The 22,059-nt window shown below is 38.0% G+C and overlaps 1 long non-coding RNA gene and 1 pseudogene across 1 annotated transcript in view; one reads left to right on the top strand and one right to left on the bottom strand.

The window, feature by feature from the left end:
* Positions 1 to 22,059, top strand: part of LOC141555754 (uncharacterized) — a 148,379-nt gene that overhangs the window by 126,159 nt on the left and 161 nt on the right. The window lies entirely within an intron of this gene.
* Positions 7,092 to 21,632, bottom strand: LOC141552271 (small ribosomal subunit protein uS12-like; annotated as a pseudogene).

Below are 22,059 nucleotides of genomic sequence, written 5' to 3' on the forward strand. Positions count from 1 at the left end.
TATTGAACATTGCTGGGTTTTAATTTTCTCATCTGTAAAAAGAGCTGGTTAGACTAGATGCTCCTCAAAGTCCCTTCCAGTTGTGAATTCAAGATTCTATGCTGAGTGCATTAGAGGGGAACAACAAGCAAAGGCTCACATGGGGTCCCCAGGGAAGTGTGTCAAGTCACACCAACCAGCATTTTTTAAACCCCTAGGATATTGTGCCCAGCACTGTACTAAGTGCTGGGGGCAAAAAGAAAAGTAAAAACCACTTTCTGATTTTTAAGGCACCAATCTTCTAATGGGGGAAAGAGGGAACATCAGGGAAATCATTGTCAATACAGTGCTTTCTGAACACCATAGGTGTCTCATGAATGTTTGTTAAATTTGTTGACTTCATTTTACAGATGAGGAAGTAATAGTTAGCATTTATACAGTGTCGGAAGGTTTGTAAAGCCCTTTACATATCTTATCTCTCTTGATTTTCACAACAACTCTTGTAAAATAGGTGCTGTTGAGGAAACTGAGGCTAAGAAGTAAGGTGAGTTGTCCAGGTTTACATAGCTAGGAAGTGTTTGAGGCAGGATTATGAACCCAGGTTTTCCTGATTCTAGGTTCAGAGCTATATTCACTATACCATTTGGCTACTTATGATGAGAAACCTGAAGGACGGAGATGAAGTCTTTTACCCAAATCGCCAGTTTTGAAGCCAATTAGTGGCAGATCTGAGACTTAGAAATCAGGTTTTGCATTTCCTCAGGGTAGCTTTCACCCTCCTTCCTAAAACTGGAGGAGAATGCTGATTTAAAGAACCAGCCACTGGCTATGAAACACAAGCACCACAGCTGTAGCAACCACCCCCTGGATTGGGCTACTGCTCCAGAACAGCACGTTCTCAGGTGTAGAAGGAGCCCTAGAAGCAAGCGATTCAGTCACCTCTGTACCCATCTAGGAATTCCCTATAGGATATCCTGCCCAAGGGGTAACCAGCCTTCACTCCAGCAATGAAGAATTCTGTATCTGTTGAAGGAACCCATTTTATTTTTTTGGAAAGTTCCATTTATTAGAAGGATTGTGTATGTTTTTTCCCTGCCCCATCAAACCTAAATCTCCCTCTCTATAATTTCGGCCTATAGCTCCAAGTTTTTCCCTCTGGGGCCAAGCGGAACAGGTTTGATCCCTCTTCCTTATAATAACCCTTTGATTATTTGAAGATAACCATCCTGTCTTCCCTAAATCTTCTGCCTTCAGGCTAAATAGCCCCAGTTCCTTCAAGTGAATCCCTGTGTGCCAAGGACTCCAGCTCTCTTATTACCCCCACCTCCACCCCCACCCTCTGGTCTCCCAAGATCCTCAGATTGTAGCATTCAGAGCTGAATATAGTACTCTTTAAAATTAAAAAAAAGTTTTATTAACATGTTCAGGTATTACATTGTAACTGTAAGGTTTTACACTAAGCTCTCATGTAACAAAGTAAGACATTGAAACAAAACTAACAATCTAGTGACCTCCTCGGAAAGAAAGTGCATGTAACATTCTGCATCTACAGCCCCCCTCAGATATTTAAAATATATATTTTCCCCTTAATAAACTGAAATCTATTTTCACTCCCTTTCACTCCCACCTCCCCACTTCAAGAGGTAGAAAAACAGGGAGAGACAAAGAAATTCTTTGCAACAAATATGCAGCGTCAAACACTACCTATTTTCCCATGGATTATAGAAATATATAGATACACACACATACACACATATGTAGATGCATCTATATGTATGTAGACATACATACCTATATTTCATCTTTCACCTTAAATCTACCACATCTCTGTAATGGAGAGCATGGCTCATCACAGGTCCTCTGAAGTCATGAATGGCCAGCATGTTCATCAGAATTCTTACAGTTTTCGAGATTGTATATCTTTACAGGAATGGTTTGCATTTCCTTCTCCAGTTCACCTTACAAAAGAGGAAACTGAGGTAAACAGGGTGAAGTGATTGTTCTCCTGAACAAAGTAGTCTAGATATGGTCTAACTAGGCCAGAGTATAGAAGACAAAAATCACTTATCCTGCTGTAATATAGCCTCCTATATTAAGGTCAAATTAGCTTTTTTGGTCAAGTCGAAGTGTAGACCTATTGAAGTTACCCACTAAATTCTTCAAACCTTTCTCTTATATCCTATAATCTAGCACCAACTCTCCCCTTCAGAACTGGTTCAACTTTAAAGACATTTGTTTACTCTATTAGGTATCAATTTCTTTGATTTGATGTATTGGCTTAGCATGGTAAGGTCTTTCTGGAGCCTGCATCTGTCATGTCAGTATGCTAATTTTGTGTTATCCCAAGAACTACAAATTTATTCGAACCATTGTGTGGAACAGAACAGAGACAGGGACAATTACTGGGACCCTCCATTAGAGACTTTGCAAGTTGCCTTGTTGATGTCAATACATTCAATCAAATCTGAATCCATCTAACTAGAAAATCTCCAGTTTCAGCTCTCCAGATGTCCAGTGTTGCTGAGTGTAAGATATTGTGAGTAAAGTTGTCCAATAGTTTGGCTGAAATCTAGGTATCTTCCACTTATGGCATTGTTATATTTTACTGGTCTAATGACTCAATTATAAAGGGAAATAAGGTTAGTTTGGCGTAATCTGTACCTAATGAATCTGTGTTGGCTCATCCCTGTTTCTTTTTCTTAGGACTCATAAACCGTACCTTCATTTCTATACTCCCTAATTTTTCTTGGAATCAATTTCAAGCTTGAATAAGGTTGAAAAATCCACTTTCAAAAATAGAAAAATTTAAAATAAATGTATAGATCCCAATCCACATAGATTTAAAAAAAAAATCTGGCATCACATTTGCTCTTCTCTAGTTCTGTGGATACCTCTTCTATTAATCTGTTTCCCCCCCCCCCCCCCCAAGGTCACTGACAGCAGGTAAGTAAAAATATCTGCTAGTTTTTTTTTTTTTTTTTTTTTTTTTTTAACTATCCTGGAATATAGCTTGTTTAAGCCAGTTAATGTGAATTTATTGAGGGCATGTAGGAGTAATTTCCTACCATCTCTACTTATCTTGGGCTTTAGTTCACTTCTAGCCATTTTTGGTCCATCTTTTTCAGTTCAAAAATAATTCTCCTTGCTAGAGAAAATAAAACAAGAAAGAAAGCAAGATAAGAATTGAGTAGTTCTGCCTTCTTTTTTTTAATAGCTAATAAAGAATAGCAATTAGATTGTCTTTTGCCCTTTTATTTTCTTTTTCATTAAAGCTTTTCACTTTTCAAAGCATAAATATGGACAATACTTTAATATTAGCCCTAACAAAATCCCGTCTTCTAATTTCCCTTCCGTGTTCCAATTTCCCTTCCTTCCCCCACACCCTCCCCTAGATGTTTGCCCTTTTTTTTAATCCCCAGATTTTAATTCCTTATGTTTAGCTCATAGTCAGCACTTAATGGTGTTTATTAATTGATTGATTGATTTATGGGAAGCAGCAAAACAAAAAATGTGCAATTACTAAAATAATTATCCAAACAAGATCTTGACTGTTTATATCACTGGACAGATCATATCTTTTCTGTGATTTCCTGGGACTTTCTCCATCAAAGTGGCCACTCCCTATAGAAAAGGGGCACTTAATGTAGGAACTCTACATCCCCATGGAATTTCTGGATAGATTTCAAAGGGTCTGTGAATTTGGGTGGGAAAAAATATTTTATCCTTAAAAAAGTCATTTTTACTAACTTCTTATTGAAATTGAACATTTTCTCCAATTATGAATTTTAAAATAATATTCTGAGAAATATTCTCAGACTGCCAAAGGGATCTATGATACTTAGAGGTTAGGAACCTATCATTAGAAAGATCTGGGAGGGGGAGGAGGACCAGGCCAATTTGTTATTCGGGAATCTAGTCTCAGCTATTCCTGCCATTCCCACCCCAGGGCTGGACCAAGACATCTGTGCCCCCCAGGCAAGGTTTGGAAGTCAAACCCACGCCCCCCCCAACTCACCTGATACTTCAGTCTTAAGTGTAATTTGATTTTTATCACAAAATCCCTACGTGCCACAAAATAGAATTTTTTAGTATTCAAAATATGCATGCTCAAGATACTGCTACTAATATCTGGCATTTTTGAAGTGTTTGTTGAGTCCATTTCAGTCCATCTGGTTTTTGTTTGTTTGTTTTTTGGGGGTTTTTTTTGGCTGAGATAATGGAATGGTTTGTCATTTCCTTCTCCAGTTCACCTTCCAAATGAGGAAACTGAGGTAAACAGGGTGAAGTGACTTGCCTAGGGTCACACAGCTAAGTGTCAGAGACCAAATTTGAATCCAGGAAGATAAGTCTTGTAACTTTCCTACCTACCCTTAGGAGTGTTTACACAGTATTTTATGCTTTATTTAATTTCATTCTCACAACAACCCCATGGATTGATTCCATTTTAAAGATGAGGAAATTGAGGCTCAGATTGATCCAAAGTTAGTCAATCCATCAACAAGCATTTATTTATTAAACACTTACTATATGTCAAGCATTGTGCTAATACTGGGGATTCAAAGAAAGGTGTATAGTTAGTATGCATCTAAGACAAGATTGGACCCAGGTTTGTCTGATCAAGTCCAGGGCTCTCTGCTAGACCAAGCCACTCACTTATAAAAATCATATTAATCAATAAACAAACATTTATTAAGCACCTACTGTATACTAGACATTGTGGTAAGTGCCAAAGTCTCCCTGCCCTCAAGGAACTTATAATCTAATGGGGGAGACAGCATTACACAAATATATACACAGCATGCACAAGCTAAATAGGAAAAAAATTAAGAGAGGGAAGGCACTAATAAGGATCCCTTGTTACAGCCCTTGCAGGCCGCCACCAAGGTAGCTTGCCTATCCCTAGATTGGGCTGTTCTAGCCTTCCAAGCCTCGGTGTGACAGTATGAATAAAACCACTGGGCTTTAATCCAGAAGATCTGAATTCATATCCTAACTTTATCACTTACTATGACCTTGGACACATCACTTATGCTGGCTGGGACTTTTTAGCATTTTTAAATGAGAAGTTTGGACACTTTGTTTTGAGGGTTCCTTCCAGCTCTGGTGGTCTATGACAAAGTCCTAAGACCAGGACTGAGTCTTTAGAAGTATTAAGGTGGTATAACAAGGGTTTCAACACAGGCCTGACTCATCAGTCAGCTGAGACATCACCTGGGCTGCTCTTCCATCCTGGTCAGCCTGATGTAAGACTTAATTGTCTGATCTCTAAAGCATAGGTCATAAACAGCCTCTCTCTCCCTTGTGAGTCATATGATAAAGCCACAGCTCTTGTTGCCTATTTTGGGGGATGAACATCTCATTCACCAAGTGACTTTTCCAAAGACTCAACATTAATAACCTTCCAGGGGGTCTCCAGGGGCCAAGGAGACATTTTTCCAAAGCTTGGGTAATGTCTTCATTGGATGTCATCTCGCTGAGGTTCTGCTCCAAAGCAATTCAGTTTGTGGTGGGAAGGAACAAACAGACATGAAAAGGCTATTGCTGATGGCAGGGAGAGGAGCAAAGCATCTGAGGGACTCAGCTGAGCTGCACCTGGACAGAGGGGAAGGATAGTGTCTGCCAGCTTGCAATTTAACTAATTATTCCAGTAAACTTAATGCTAAACCCATTTGTTTGTACTTCAAATACTGAGTATTTGCTCTAAGATTTATGCTCTGGGATAAAGTCTCTTTCACTCCACCCTAGTTACATCAATGCATATATGGACTCTCCTGGGATCTGAACTTTATCAGGTCTCATTAATATTTGTCCGTGACCTTCTCAGGGCCTTCAGAATCTGAGCAAGAAGTCCATAAGTGAGTGGAAAGAGAAGGGAGAGAGAGGAGGAAATGGGGGCAAAGGGAAAGGAAGGGAATCAGCATTTATGGAGTACTGTATGAAGCACTTTATAAATGTCTCATTTAATATTCACAACAATCATTTCACATATACTTTAACATATTTAACATGTATTGGTCTACCTGCCATCTGGGGGAGGGGGTGGGGGGGGGAAGGAGGGGAAAATTGAAACAAAAGGTGTTGCAATTGTCAATGCTGAAAAATTACCAGTGCATATATCTATCTTGTAAATAAAAAGCTATAATAAAAAAAAGAAAAAGAAAGTTAACTCTTAAAAACTCTTAAAAAAAAATCACAGCAATCCTGTTATTATCCCAATTTTACAGCTGTGGAAAATGAGGCAAACAGGATTACTCAGTTCTTGAGCTTCTGAGATCAGATTTGAACTCTCTTCTTCTCTCTGAGAGCAGTGCCACCTAGAGATTTCCATGGGTCCTGCCTGATGCTGACAAGTAAACCTACCTAGGGCTAACTAGGCTGGGAATGGGGGGGAAGGAAGGCTACTTCTGATCATTCCTCTGCATGGGGAGGATGCTGTTTGTGGCCCATGGCACTTACGGCTCCCTGGGACGATGCAGCCAGAAGTGCTTGCAGAGGGTCGATTCATCCCTTTTAGCCTTAGAGGGAGCCTAGACAGTCATTATATAATTTTTGTCAGCTGATGGGCGAGATAGACCCAGAGGGGAGGAATGCGGCCTGCCGAGGCCCTGTAATAAACCCAGCCTCTTTCCTCCTTTCAAATGTTTGTGAGTCTTGGAGGTTATCCAGGGGTTATGTACAGGAAAGGTCCTGGCAAACAGAGAAACCATCATCATGAATTTTTTTTTTTTTTAATACGGGTCCTTTTGGTCATAAAATAAAAGGGCCATAGGGAGGAGGGTGGTTGTAGCTGTCTCCTTAGATCTAGGGCCAGCGGGTTGAACTCAAACCCAGCCTGGCTGGGCCCCTGCTCCCCACATACAGCCCTCCCCCATGAACCCTCCCTTTCCTTCCACAAGCTGACAATGGAAGGAGAAGGGAGAGGGAGAGCCCCAGCTGGCCTGGGGCAGGGGAGAAGTTCCAGGTAGGGCCAAGAAACAGGCTGTGACAGGTTGGAGCATGTCCAGGAGAGGGTGGCCTCTCCCCCTGGCTGGAGACACATATTTCAGCATTTTCTTTGCCAGGCCACCTAGAGGCAACATTTCTTTGGGCCCCAGAGTACAGACAGTTTAAGGTCACTCAGGACAGGACACCTTCAGTTGGAGGTTGTCCAGGCCCCTAGCATAAGCCACACGGGGCCCAGGGCTACTTGGAGTCATGGAAGTTTTATGGGCCCAGGACAGGTCAACCCTGGCTGCAGGCCACGTTCCATCAGAGAAGCCCCCCACCCCCGGGGATGAGTCTGGTGAGAGGTTACCCAGAGTTCCTCAGACTTGTAGAGGTCCCCATTCAGCTAGGGGTCACAGGGACCCTGGGCATGTTGGCCATGGTTCCAGTACAAGAGTTGAGGAAGATGCAGGTTCAAACTCCATCCCTGATATTGTATGACCTCTGGCAAATCACTTCACCTTGCCTTGCCTCAGTACAATGGGGCTAGGACTAACCTGTGGCATCTACCTGCCAGAGTTTGTGGTGTCTGGCCTGAGATAAGGCATATAAAGCACTTGGCCGACTTTAAAAGCATGATATAGATACATGTCAGTGAGCATTATTGTTGCCTTCCATCAGGACTTGCCAAGCCTAGGAGTAAGAGACACACAAGCCTTGGATAGCCTCAGTCAGAAGCTATACAGACCCTCAGAGACAAATCTGAGGCTTCAAAGCTTCTCCGGGATGCTATAGACAGACCAGGATAGTCACCAGCAACGGCTGACTCCTAAGACAGAAAACGAGATTGCAGGGGGACATGCTGTCCAAGCCTTGAAGGTGGAGAGGGACCCTGGAAGGAGAAGAGCTGTTCTTCCTGGAGCTGATGTTCCTCAGGGATGACCTGTGGGAGCTTCATGGGACTCCTTCAGGGCCAGGGAACATGGGGAAGCTGGAAGTTAGTTGGGTTCCTCCTGGGAGAAGGTCCTCCCTGGCAGAAAGCAGTGGCACAGGACTAAGAATCAAAAGAACTGGGCTCTTCTGGACAAGCCTGGAGAAGAGGCTTCTTAAAGAAGGCCGTCTTTAAGTACCTGAAGGGCTCTTATTTTGTTGAGATCCACAAGTGGAGGTCCTAAAGAGGCAGATTTTCTCTCAATGTAAAGAAGAACTTCACACTCATTAGAGCTATCCAACAGTGTAGCAGGCTCTGCTGGGAGTCTGGAAGCTCCCTTATAACAGCTAACATTTATATAGGGTTGTAAGGTTTGCAAAGTGCCCAACATATATTTTCTCATTAGAGCCTCAACAGATGGGAGGTAAACATCCTGCAGACATCATTATCTTCATTTATAGACCAGACAATCAGCATTTATTGAGTGTCTACTACAGGTTAGGCAGAGGCACTTGTGGGAAACCAAAGTCTTGTCCCTCAAGAAGCTTATCTCTTTTAGTGGGAGATGCCTTTTATATATGTAAACAGATGCAATACAGATGCAAAGTGAATGCTGGATTACTTGGTGGCAGAGACATTAGCATCTGGGAAATCAGGAAAATCAGGAAAGACTTCATGGAAGAGGAGACGCAAGCTGAATTTTGAAGTAAAATAGGAAGGTGATGGGGGGGGGGGGGCTGTACAAAGACATGAAGGACATAGATGAAGGTTTGTGTCCATGGCAGGGTCTAAGGTATGAGAAAGACTGAAAAAGAAGGTCTTTAAAAGCTAAACCAAGGATTTTATATTTAATACTAGAAGTGATAGGGACTCACTGGAGTTTATTGAGTGAGGGGATAATCAGATCAGATCTCTGCTTTAAGAACATCATTTTAGCAGCTGTTTGGAAGATGGATTGAAGTGGAGAGATATTTGGGGGCAAAGGAAATTCTATAAAGGGATTCTTGCAATGGGAGGGAGGTTAAATAAAATGATATATAAACTATTTGGAAAAATGGGCAAGGAAAGAGTCCCACCAAATTCTTTTGCAACACAAATATGGTTGATACCTAAACCAGGAAGAGCCAAAACAGAGAAAGGAAATTAAAGACAATGAATATTGTTGCAAAAAAAAAAAAAAAAAAGGTTTTTTTTAATGTGAAAATTTTTTACTATGACAATGGCCTTTGTACAAGGCCAGAAGAGAAACATTTGCACCTTTTTCAACCTTGAAGTGGACTCCAGAAATATTACCAACAGCATGACCTTTTTGACCAAATCCAACAACCAAATCCCTCAATAAAATTCAAGCAGCCATCATTGGGAACAAAGGCACATACTTCTCATATACTTCCCGATGGGAGAATTGGGCTGCTTGGCTTCCACACCAACTTCATCTGAGACAATCCTTTTTGCATGGGATGACCCTCCAAATGGGTTGGCCTTCAAGGCAGTGCCCAAATGAGCTTTCTTGTATTGTTTGTTATGCCAGTCTGGTCTCTGCTGTGGCTGTGGAGCTTTCTAGCTGTAGGAAGACCACAGAATTTACCCAGTGCCGCCGTCTGGCTGAAAGAAAAGAAAAGGCAATGCAAAAATTTTAAATAAAATAGTAGCAAGGGGATTATAACTTACAGTAGTATAATATACTATGATCAAGTGGAATTTATGTTAGGAATTCTGGGCTGATTCGATATAAGAAAAAACTATTAAAAAAAGAAATAAAACAAAAAAAGAAAAGAAGAAAAAACTATTGACATAATTGACCATATTAATAGCAAAACTAACAAATCATATAATAATCTCAATAGATGCAGCATTCATTCCTATTAAAAACACTAGAGAGCATAGGAATAAATGAAGTTTTCCTTAAAATTATAAAGCGATATCTACTTAAATCATTAGCAAGCATTATTTGTAATGGGGAGAAACTAGAAGCATTCTCACTAAGATCGAGGGTGAAACAAGGATGCCTATTATCATAGGCAGATATCAAAGAAATAAATAGGATGGTATACTGAGAGGGTTAGAAAATCAACCAAAAAAACTACTTGCAGCAATGGACAACTTTAGCAAAGTTTCAGTATATAAAATAAACTACAAAAATCATCAGCATTTCTATATGTTACCAACAAAACCCAGCAGCAAAAGATAGAACAAGAAATTCCATTTCAAATAACTGAAGACAAAATAAAATATTTGAATATCTACCTACCAAGACAAACCTAGGAACTATATGAACACAATTGCAAAACACTTTTCACAGAAATGAAGTCAGATCTAAACAATTGGAAAACTATCAATTGCTCATGGATAGGCTGAGTTGATATAGTAAAATTAGTCTACTTATTCAGTGCCATACCAATCAAACTGACAAAAAATTATTTTATAGAGCTAGAAAAAATATAATAAAATTATCTGGAAAAAAGAAAAGGCCAAGAATATCAAGGGAATTAATGGGGAAAAAATGCAAAGGACAATGGCCTAGCAGTACCAGTTTTAAAACTCCATTATAAAGCAACAGTCATGAAAAATATGTGGCAAAATGTTTGTGGCAGCCCTTTTTGTAGTGGCTAGAAACTGGAAAATGAATGGATGCCCATCAATTGGAGAATGGTTGGGTAAATTATGGTATATGAATGTTATGGAATATTATTGCTCTGTAAGAGATGACCAGCAGGATGAATACAGAGAGGCTTGGAGAGACTTAAATCAACTGATGCTGAGTGAAATGAGCAGAACCAGAAGATCATTATACGCTTCAACAACGATTACTGTATGAGGATGTATTCTGATGGAAGTGGCTATCTTCAACAAAGAGAGGATTTAACTCAGATCCAATTGATCAATGATAGACAGAAGTAGAGAAGGAACACTGGGAAATGAGTGTAAACTGTTTGCTTTTTTGTTTTTCTTCCCAGGTTATTTTTACCTTATGAATCCAATTCTTCTTTTGCAACAACAACAACAAAAAAATTTGGTTCTGCACACATATATTGTATCTAGGATATACTATAATATATTTAATATGTATGGATTGCCTGCCATCTAGGGGAGGGGGTGGAAGGAAGGAGGGGAAAATTCGGAACAGAAGGGAGTTCAGGGGTTAATGTTGTAAAAAAATTGCCTATTCATATGTACTGTTAAAAATGTTATAATTATAAAATTAATACAAAAAGAGAAAAGAAAAAAAGAAAAATATGTGGCACTGTCTAAGAAATAAAATGATCAATGAAATAGGTTAGATCCACATGACATACTATAGTGATCTACTATTTGATAAATCCAAAGACTCCAGCTTCTGGGATAGAACTCACTATTTGACAAAAATAGCTGGATACACTGGAAAACAATATGTCCGAAACTCAGTAGAGACCAACACCTCACACCCCATACCAAAATAAGGTCAAAATGGGTACATGATTTAGATATAAAAGATGATACCATAAGCCAATTAGGATAGCAAGAGCAAGGGATAGTCTATTTTATCAACTTTTTGTGAAGAATTTATGACCAAAGAAGAGCTAGAGAACATTATAAAATGCAAAATGGATAATTTTGATTACACTAAATTAAAAAGATTTTGTACACACAAAACCAACATAGCCAAGATTAGAAGGAAAGCAGAAAGTTGAGGAAATTTTTTTTTTTACAGCCAGTGTTTCTCATAAAGGCCTCATTTCTAAAATATATAAAGAACTGAGTCAAATTTATCAGAGTACAAGTCATTCCCCAATTGATAAATGGTCAAAGGATATGAACAACTTTCAGATGAAGAAATTAAAGTCATCTATAGTCATATAAAAACTGCTCTAAATCACCATTGATTAGAGACACACAAATTAAAATAACTCTGAGATACTACCCCACCACCTCTCAGATTGGCTAAGATGACAGGAAAAGATAATGATAAATATTGGAGGGGATGTGGGAAAACTGAGACCTTAATGGAGTTATGAATTGATCCAACCATTCTGGAAAGCAATTTGGAACTATGCCCAAAGAGTTATAAAACTGTGCGTGCCCTTTGATCCAACTTTGATCAAGGATTTCTGTATCCCAAAGAAATCATTAAAAAAAGGGAAAAGGACCCACATATGCAAAAATGCTCTTTTTGTGGTAATGAGAAATTGAAATGGCTATCAATTGGGGAATGGAGAAATAAGTTATGGTATATGAAAGCAATGTAATCTTGTTGTTCTATAAGAAATGATGAATAGACTATTTAGAAAGTCTTGGAAAGAGTTATATAAATTGATGCTGAGTGAAACAAGCAGAACCAGGAAAATATTGTTGTTTTTTTGTTTGTTTTTTGTTTTTTATTAATTTTTATAATTTTAACATTTTCTTTGACAGCACATATGCATAGGTAATTTTTTTTTCTTTTTTACAACATTATCCCTTATACTCCCTTGTGTTCCGAGTTTTTCCCCTCCTTCCCTCCACCCCCTCCCCTAGATGGCGGGCATTCCCATACATATTAAATATCTTATAGTATATCCTAGGTACAATATATATGTGCAGAACTGAATTTTGTTGTTGTTGTTGTTGCAAAGGAAGGATTGTATTCGCAAGGTAAAAATAATCTGGGAAGAAAAACAAAACAAAACAAAACGAAACAAACAAAACAAAACAAAACAAAACAATGTTCACATTTTACACTCATTTCCCAGTGTTCCTTTTCTGGATGTAGCTGATTCTGTCCATCATTGATTAATTGGAATTGGATTAGCTCTTCTCTATGTTGAAGATTTCCACTTCCATCAGAATACATCCTCATACAGTATTATTGTTGAAGTGTATAGTGATCCCCTAGTTCTGCTCGTTTCACTCAGCATCAGTTGATGTAAGTCTCTCCAAGCTTCTCTGTATTCCTCCTGTGGGTCATTTCCTACAGAACAATAATATTCCATAACCTTCATATACCATAATTTACCCAACCATTCTCCAAATGATGGACATTCATTCATTTTACCAGGAAAATATTGTACACAGCAATAGCAGGATGCACAATAATAAGTTTGTCAGACTTGGTTCTTCTCAGCAGTTCAGTGATCCAAGGTAATCCCAATAAACATTGACAAAAAAGAGAGAGAAGTATGGAGACTGATCAACATATGCCATTTTCACTTCTTTTTTTCTTCTTGTGGTTCTTCCCTTTTGTTCTGATTTTTCTCCCTATATGATTCATATGGAAATACGTAAAAAATGAATGTACATGTATAATAACAACAACAACAAAAATCTATCTATAGAGTTTTTAGCTCTGAGATTCCTTGATTCTACAGAGATTTGGTACCTAAGCTGTCTTTGCAAAGGGAAGGGACAAGTGCATCAAATACATATATGTCTTTCCACTGCCACTGGAAGGGGGAGAGGGGACTGCTGAAAGAAAATTCAATTCGGATTAGAGGTAGGTAAGTGAGTGAGAAAGTAAAGATAACCAGATACAGCTTGGGGAAGTAGTAAAAAAGAAAAAAAGATCTGGAATGGGAACAGACTGGTCTTGGGGAGCTAGGCCAAGGAAGGATGCCCAAGAACTCTCCAAATCAAACCTGTCTCCTGAATTACCCAGCTGGACTCTGTCTCTGCTGTGCTCTTTTGATGCTGTCCCAGATAATCTGACCATGGGTGCCTAGATGTGACTGATGAGGACAGGGATGGGAGAGAGGGGACCTATTCTCAGTTTCCTTAACCCCTAGCCCTCTGGGTTGATTAGCAAAGTGTCAAAATCTAGGCTTTTTATTACTGTCTTCTTTTTTTAGATACAATCCAACCCTAGGTCTAGAGAACATACTCACAGGCTGAGAGTTAGTATGAAGAATAAGAGGGTTTAAGGTCCCAATTCTAACCTGGGTGACAAACTGAGCTCTGGCCATTTCTTCTCCTAGTGACAAGTAAAGAGTAAGCTGTAGTCATTACCATCTAGCCCTATACATTATAGGATTATGGATCTAAATATAATGTATTTATATATGCACACTATCATACCATATTATATATAAATTGTATCTGTTATATAATATATTCACATACAAACATACATGCATATGCAAACATACATGTAAACATAAATAATATGAAAATACACAGTGCACAAAATATGTACACATATACAAATACATATGTAAACCTATGCACACAAGAAAATATGTGCATAATACCTAGATATAGTTATACACATGCAAACATGTATGTAAATGTACACACATAGGCAAGTTCATGATGCACACAAATATACGTACACAAAGGTAAACATAAGGACATGTATGTCTGCAGATGTAAATATATATACATGTGGGTACATATATGTATACATGTGCATATATAATAGCTAGGACTTTGAAGCCATCTAGTTCTTGCCCGGAATCATACTGCTAATTGTCTGAGGCAATCATGTAATCCATTCTTCTTGACTTCCAAGTTCAGAGCTCTAGTCATCACACCATTTTGCTTCTCATTAGTAGGAGGACAGCAGAGATTTTAGTCTTTGTCAGAGGAACTAGGTTGGGGTGAGGTATTAATTAATGAGAATTGCATATATTTAACATATATTGGATTATTTGCTATTTAGGGAAGGAGGTAGGAGGAAAGGGGGGAGAAGAATTTTGGAACAAGGTTTTGCAAGGGTGAATATTGAAAATTATCTTTGCATATATTTTGAAGATAAAGTTATTACTTAAAAATATAAAATCTGCAAAAAATAATTAAAATTAAAATAATTAAAAAGAGGAATGAATTTGTAGAGTCATAGGATATCAGACTTGGAAAGGATCTTAGAACATGAACTTTCCAGACTAGAAGAGACCTTCAAACTGGCAATGTTAGATCTAGGAGGAATATGAGAACACATTGTCAGAACTGAAAAGGAACTAAGAACAAGGTTTCCTAGATCGGGGAGGGACCATCTAGGGTAATTCCTTCATTTCCAGATGAAAAAAATTGGTCTAGAGAAGACTGTTGCCCAAACAAGTTCAGCGATTGAGACAGGAGCAGAGCCCAAGTCTCTTGTCCTTCCTCTTCATACTATTTCTTTGGTATCATATGTCTTCCTGCCCTGACCTTAGTGGATAATAATAGAGATAGCTAGTCAATCTGACAGACCAATTTTCTATAAAGAACCCCAGAAAACTTGTTGACCCAGCGAGGTTACTACCAATTTTGTTTCCTTGGGTTTGGATCCCAGGGAAGCATCCAGGCTTCAGACTGAGCCCAGAGATACACAAACCAATCAATCTCCAAGAGAATCCATCAATTGTCAACGAAACAAGTCATAATCAATCCATGCTTACTATTAACAAGCTCACAATGTAGAATGTCAGAGCTGGAAGGGGACCTTCCAAGTCATTCCAGTCCAATTTCTTAATTTTTTAAGTGATAAAATCCAGGATCAATGAGTTCTCAATGAATCTCATTCAATGTCACCCATCAGGATGTTGGCAGAGTAAAAATTCCTGATAATAACACTTGTTATTAGGTAAGCCTACTGAATGAAAGAGTTGACTGTATAAAGTACTTTTATGCTTTAAAAATATAATTTAAATGTATATTTTCATTGTGAAATGATGAGTCAGACTTGTAGATTTGTTTGAGACTGGGAATGGGAAGGATAATAACAGAGCAAAGGCAGGAATTCCTCCTGAAGAGTTGCATGTGGCTGGAGGGGAAAAACAAAAGAATTATGGAAATCTAAAGGAGGTGCAAGAGGGGATGGGACTAGAGCTGGAAGGGGAGAGGGTCAGAGAAGGGCAGAAAGGGACTTCTCCTGATCCATAGCCAGATAGCTATGCTTCCTCCAGCAGGGAGTGATTAAGGTGATTAGGATGGCTCCCATGACAAACAGGTATACCCATTTATTCCCAGCTATTCCTGGTGAGGAAGGGAAAGTGAGACAATTAGCCCAAACATAGGAATATGATTTAAGAGACAAAAGGAAAGTCTTCTCTTCCCTTTCATCATTCCTGAAATTCCATCATTAGGGATTGATTCATTCTTGGCTACTTCAGCTTTCATTTATTGATCAATAAATCATAAGCATTTATTAAACACTTTCTGTTTGCCAAAACCAATGCTAAGTGTTTAGGGACACAAAGAAAGGTAACTAACAAAAAACCCAAAGTTCCTGCCTTCAAGGATCATAATTCTTTTAGTTGAGATAATAAGCAAATGACTAGGGACATGTGTGATATTGTTGTTGTGTCCTTCCTTCTCCAAGGGGACCATGACCTCAGGGAGGTGACGCCATGACAGACAAGTGAGATGGATGTAAGTGAGGGAGGGCTGGGCAAAGTCAAAACTCACTTCCCTGTCTCACTTATCCCTCCAGTGCCATCTGGGTCTAGGATGACTGGAGATAGCCGATGCAGTGGGAGATCCTGGCCTTTTGAAGCTAAGATCTTTAACAGATCTTAGTAGGACCAGGTAAGAAATGAGGCAGACAACGGTCCTTTTTATCTAGTCAAAAACCAAAAACAATCTGGGAGGGGAAGACCTTCCGTTTTCTGGCCAAAACAAAAACAATTGCTATTTATATTCACTCTGATCCAATCCAAGCCCAAACAATGACCCAGTGGGGCTTGGCCTGGGACTTGTTGACCAACAAGTCAATCAATGAGATGCCGGAGTGATTGGGGTTAAGGCATGGTCCTTAAGAAAGAGATCCAGAAATGTCTAGATATCTTGTGAGGTCTTCAAAGAGTCTTGAAGGAGGACAGGTACAAGAGAACTGAACTTTCCAGGCATGAGAGTAAGGGAATCTAAAAGCAAGGAGGTGGGAGCAGGAGCATTCAGTGTGGAGAGCTGCCAGGAGGCCAGCTGGATGATAGGGTCAGAACCAGAAGAAACCTTGGAGAGTTTCATGTCCTCTGCCCTCACTTTACAGACAACTTCTAGAATCCCCTGCATTTCAGGGTTAATCACCCCTAATCATCTGCCTCTATTTGGGGTTGTTCAGGAAGTCTTTCTAATTCCCATCTAATACAATTTGTTCTTCTCCCCTCTAGAGAACCTGAGGTACTTGGAGCAGAGGACTGGGAGTGGATATAAGAGAAAGGATGGGCCATAGTCCTGATATAGAAGGAGGCCACTTGGTATAACAGAAAGCATAATGGACTTCTAACCTCAAGAATTGGGGTTCATATTTTAGTTCAAATATTTACTATTTGTGCGACCCCAGGAAAATCACTTAGCTTTTTTAACTGTCATTTTCCTTATCTGCAAAAAGGGGATAATAGCATTTAAATGATCTATATCACTGGGGAAAATTCTTGTAACCTTAATGTCCTATAGAATTGTAATGGCAAGAATGACAATGACAATGATGATAATTACAACAAGGATGATGATAATGATGATGAATTTTTCTCCCTCAATAGTATTTTACTTTTCCAATTACATGTAAAGATAATTTTCAACATTTATTTTTGTAAGGTTTTGAATTCCAAATTTTTTCTTCCTTCTTCCCTTACTACACCCTCTCTCCAAGAAGTAAACAATTTGATATAGGTTATACATGTACAATCATTTTAAACATATTTCCATATTTGTCATGTTGTTAAGGAAAAATCAGAACAGAAAGGGATAAAATCATAAGAAAGAAAAAAGCAAATAACAAAAGAATAGTTTGCTTTGATCTGCATTCAGTCTCCATAGTTCTCCTTCTAGATGTGGATGGTATTTTCCATCCCAAGTCTATTGGGATCATCTTGGATCACCTCATTGCTAGGATTGTTGTTAAAACAATGTTCTCCTGGTTCTGCTCACTTCACTCAGCATCAGTTCATGTAAGTCTTTCCAGGCTTTTCTGAAATCAACTGTTCATCATTTCTTATAGAACAATAATATTCCATTACATACTTATACCATAACTTATTCAGCCATTCCCAACTGATGGGCATTTACTCATTTTCCTTGTCACCACAAAAAGAGCTGCTATAAACTTTTTTTTTTGCATATATGGCTCCTTTCCCCTTTTTTAATGATTTCTTTGGAATACAGACCCAATAATGGCACTGCTAGATCAAAGGCTATGCACAGTTTTATAGCCCTTTGGGCATAATTCCAAATTGTTCTCCAGAATGACTGGAGATGATGATACTTTTGCTTACTAAAGGATGTCTTTCCTATTGGGAAAGGAGCTCAATGTATGATTTTTGCTTCCAACTGCTTGACCCATCTTGAATCTCAGTATCCAAATCATGTCAGAATTGCAAGAGACTTAAGGATCACTTAGCCCAATCTTCTACCCCATTCAGGAATCCCTTTACAGAATGCCTGAAAAAATTTCCAGAGATTGTGGCTGATCCATTCCACTATTGGACAGCTCTCATGTTTAGGAAGTTTTTGCAAATATTTCATGGAAATCTGCCTTCCTATATCTTCCAAGTATTCATCTCACTTTATCTATTTAGAACAACCCTAAATCTTTTTTTTTTCATGTGATAACTTTAAATATTCAAAGATATCTAACTTATCAGGTGGGATGGTGTGGTTGCCGGGGGTCAGGAAGAACCAAATTCAAATGCTTCTTTAGATTCTATCCCATATCCATCAGATTAGAAAAACTGACACATACACAAAAAAAGGAAAATAACAAATGCTGGAAGGGCTGTGAAAATAGGTACACGAATGTATTTATTATTATTATTATTATTATTATTATTATTATTATTATTATTTTGGTGAGGCAATTGGGGTTAAATGACTTTCCTAAAGTTGCACAACTAGTAAGTGTTCAGTGTTTGAGAAGGGATTTGAACTCAGATTTTGTGCTTTATCCACTGTATCATCTAGTTGCTCCACTAATACACTATTGATGGAATTTTTAATTTATCCAGCCATTCTGGAAAGCAATTTAGAACTATACCTCATCCTATTCTCCCTTTTTAAATTGGGCATACTCTTTGACCCAGTGTTAGTAGGTCTATATCCCAAAGAAATCAAAGGAGAGGGAAATGACTTATATGTACAAAAATATCTATAGCAGCTCTTTCTGCAGTGGCAAAGAACTGGTAGCTGATGGGATAACCATCAATTGAGAAATAATTGAACAAGTTACAGTATATGAATAGGATATATTGCATAGTAAGAAATGATGAAGGGAAACATGGGAAGACTTGATGAACTGATGCAAAGTGAGGTGAACAGAACCAGAAGAATTTATATGTTAACAATAATCTTGTTAACAACAATCTGGTCAACATAAAGAACAACCATACTTCTAGGAGACTAAAGAATGTTAAAACATACTGTTCACTTCCTGATTGAGAGACAATGGATTCAGAATGCATATTGAGATATATTTTTATACATATCTATTGTAGAAATTTGTTTTGCTTGCTTATATATGTATGTAACAAGGGTTTTGATCTTTCTTTCTCAATATGGGGTGGGGGAAGTAAAAGGGAGAGAAAACAGATTTTTGTTGATTGAAAAAATTTTAATTAAAAATATAGTTTCTCAGACTCTTAAAAACTGTGTGATTTAGCTAACATTCAGAATCAAGTTACCTGTCTAACATTCATCCTGAATGGTTGAAAGCAAGATTGTCTACAATCTTATGGCCACTAGTAAAGCACTTAATAAATGCTTGTTGACTAACAAATTATTCATTACGATTTCACAAAGGCGGTGGTTTCAAAATCTCATCTTCAATCTCCTTTGGCACCTTGGGTTATAATTTATCAACCTCTCCCCCAAGTACTTGACCCTATTTAATATATCTTTGTTCTATCTTACTATCACCGCCCCTAAATATTATTGCATAGTTAGAAATACCTGAAGGGACAACTTCTAACCCAGGAAGATTTGTATAAACTGATGCAAAATGAAGTGAGCAGAACTCAACAAACATTTTATACAATACTAATAATTATAAAGAAAGACAACTTTGAAAGGTTTAAAGAAAGAATTTCAATGCAATGTCCAATTACTATTCCAGGAGACCAAGATGAAGCATTCCTGACATGGAGGTGAAAAACTCCAAGAGCAGAAGTCCAAATCTCACTTCTTTTTCCCTGTAGGAAGGAAGAAACAAGGATCTATTAAATGCCTATTATGGACCATTTATCATATTTAATTTTCACAACAATGTTGGAAAGTGGGTGCTAAAGAGAATCTCCTTTTACATGAGGAAACTGAGGCAGGCAGACAGAGATTGAGCAACTTGTCCAGGGTCACACAGTAAGTGTCTAATAAAGGATTTCATCTCCAAAGCCAGCATTCTGTCTGAGCTTTTTAACTGCCAAATATATCTTTTTGACATGACCAATGTGGGGATTTGTTTTGCTTGACTACTCTTCTTTGATACAGGAGTTTCATTTTTCTCTCAGTTATGGGAAGGGGTTGAGCAGTGAAGAAGCTTAGTGATGGAGTTACCAAAACAGGAAAAAAATTAACTAAAGAGGGTTATTGAAACATTAAAAATATGTAAACAAGTGAACAGAAAAAGGCCAATAAGAAACACAGACAAATAGGACAGCTTTGAAAATAACATATTGAATTTATTATAATACTTAAGAAAAGCAAGCTGTTCATAACATGGGTTCTCAGCTTTATGTATAATCCTCTTGTTCTGTGTTATTCTTTCTATGAAAATACTCATCTTATTTGATGTTGGTTAAGTTGGAAATTTTTTTCTAAATTAAAGATTAATAAAAACCTATTTTTTAATCTTGTCCTGCCATTCCGTCTTAACCACTATTCTTTCCACTCTAAAGATCGTTTTCCTTGATGGAAATAAAGAAGGAGATGAGTAATTTTGTCTTTGTACTGTGGTTTCCAGAGTACAAAATTTTCCATGACATTTGAGAAGTTCCCTGTTTCCCTTCTTTATCTTAGGTCAGTATCAATAAAATTGGTTCTTCCATCATGTAAACTTTTTTTCTTACCTTCTTAGATGAAATAAGAATGTTTCTTGAGGGCTTATATGTAATATGTAAATAAAATATTCCACAAACCTTAAAATCCTTTATAAATGTCAATAGTATATTATTTTTATCCCTAGAAAACTGCCTGGCATATAACAGATACTTAATAAATGTTGGCTGACTGATTTATCAATGAAACTCTTGTCTCTCTTGATTTAGCTTCTGGATACCTGTTCTACCTAGTGATTCTATCTAGTTGTGCCATATTTGTCCTTAGACGTTGAATGTGTTCAGTGCTGACATAAAGGCTTTTCTTCTTTAATTTCAAAACCTTTACTCCCTCTTATAATTTATAGTCCTTCACCAATCTTTAGCTTTTTTTTTTTTTTTTTTTTTTTTTTTTTTTTTTTTTTTTTTTTTTTTTAACAGGAAATCAGTTCCTGGGCCATTTGTAGCAAAATAGTGATTGACACTATTTGTTAACCCAAATATGGTGATGAAAATAATAATAACTCATTGGTCTTCCTCATAAAAAGCTATAAAGTAACAAGCTCAAGTAATACCATAAATAGGAATTTTGGTGTTCAAGATACATTGTATAAGCTTGAAATGGAGGTGTGTGACTCCATTTGGAGATATTGCAGTGGTTTGCCATTTCTTCTTCTAGCCCATTTTACATATGAAGAAACTGAGGTAAACAGGGTTGAGTGACTTGCCCAGATGCTAGTCTTCCTGACTCTAGGTCCAGCACTCTATCCACTACAACTAATTGTCTACTTGATGAATTAAACTCAGCTTTTTGTTTCTCAGATGCCAAGTTGTAGTTTCAAGTGTTACCTGTGCCCTTTAAATTTAGTGCCTTTTGAGTCTGATGTCATGAAATGAGCCCCGATCATCTTGTCCTAGTTACAACTTTTAGTATATTATTATCCCCATTTTATAAAGAGGGAAACTGAGGCTCAGAAAGGTTAAAAGGTTTATCTATAGTTCTATTGTTGGCAAATGCCAGAGCTGGAATTCAAACCCGGCCGAGCAGCCTGTCTTACCTGTGTGTCTTCTCTGATTGATGATTCACATTTTCAGGGAATCAGCCATGCAAAACTTGACCTTATAGTTTTACAAGCTTCCAATGCTTTGAAATAAAGTAATAACACATTTAATTTTCATCCATAATAAGAAAAGGCTACTTTCATTATAGGCTGTCTTTATCTACTTGGTATGGAGGATGGAGAGAAAGACCTGAATTCTAATCCCATCTCTGTCACTAAGTGGCTGTGTGATCTTGGAGAAAGCACTTCCCTTTTCTGCACCTCAGTTTCCTCT

The sequence above is a fragment of the Sminthopsis crassicaudata genome, chromosome 1, assembly GCF_048593235.1.
Source record: "Sminthopsis crassicaudata isolate SCR6 chromosome 1, ASM4859323v1, whole genome shotgun sequence".
Taxonomy (NCBI): Eukaryota; Metazoa; Chordata; class Mammalia; order Dasyuromorphia; family Dasyuridae; genus Sminthopsis; species Sminthopsis crassicaudata.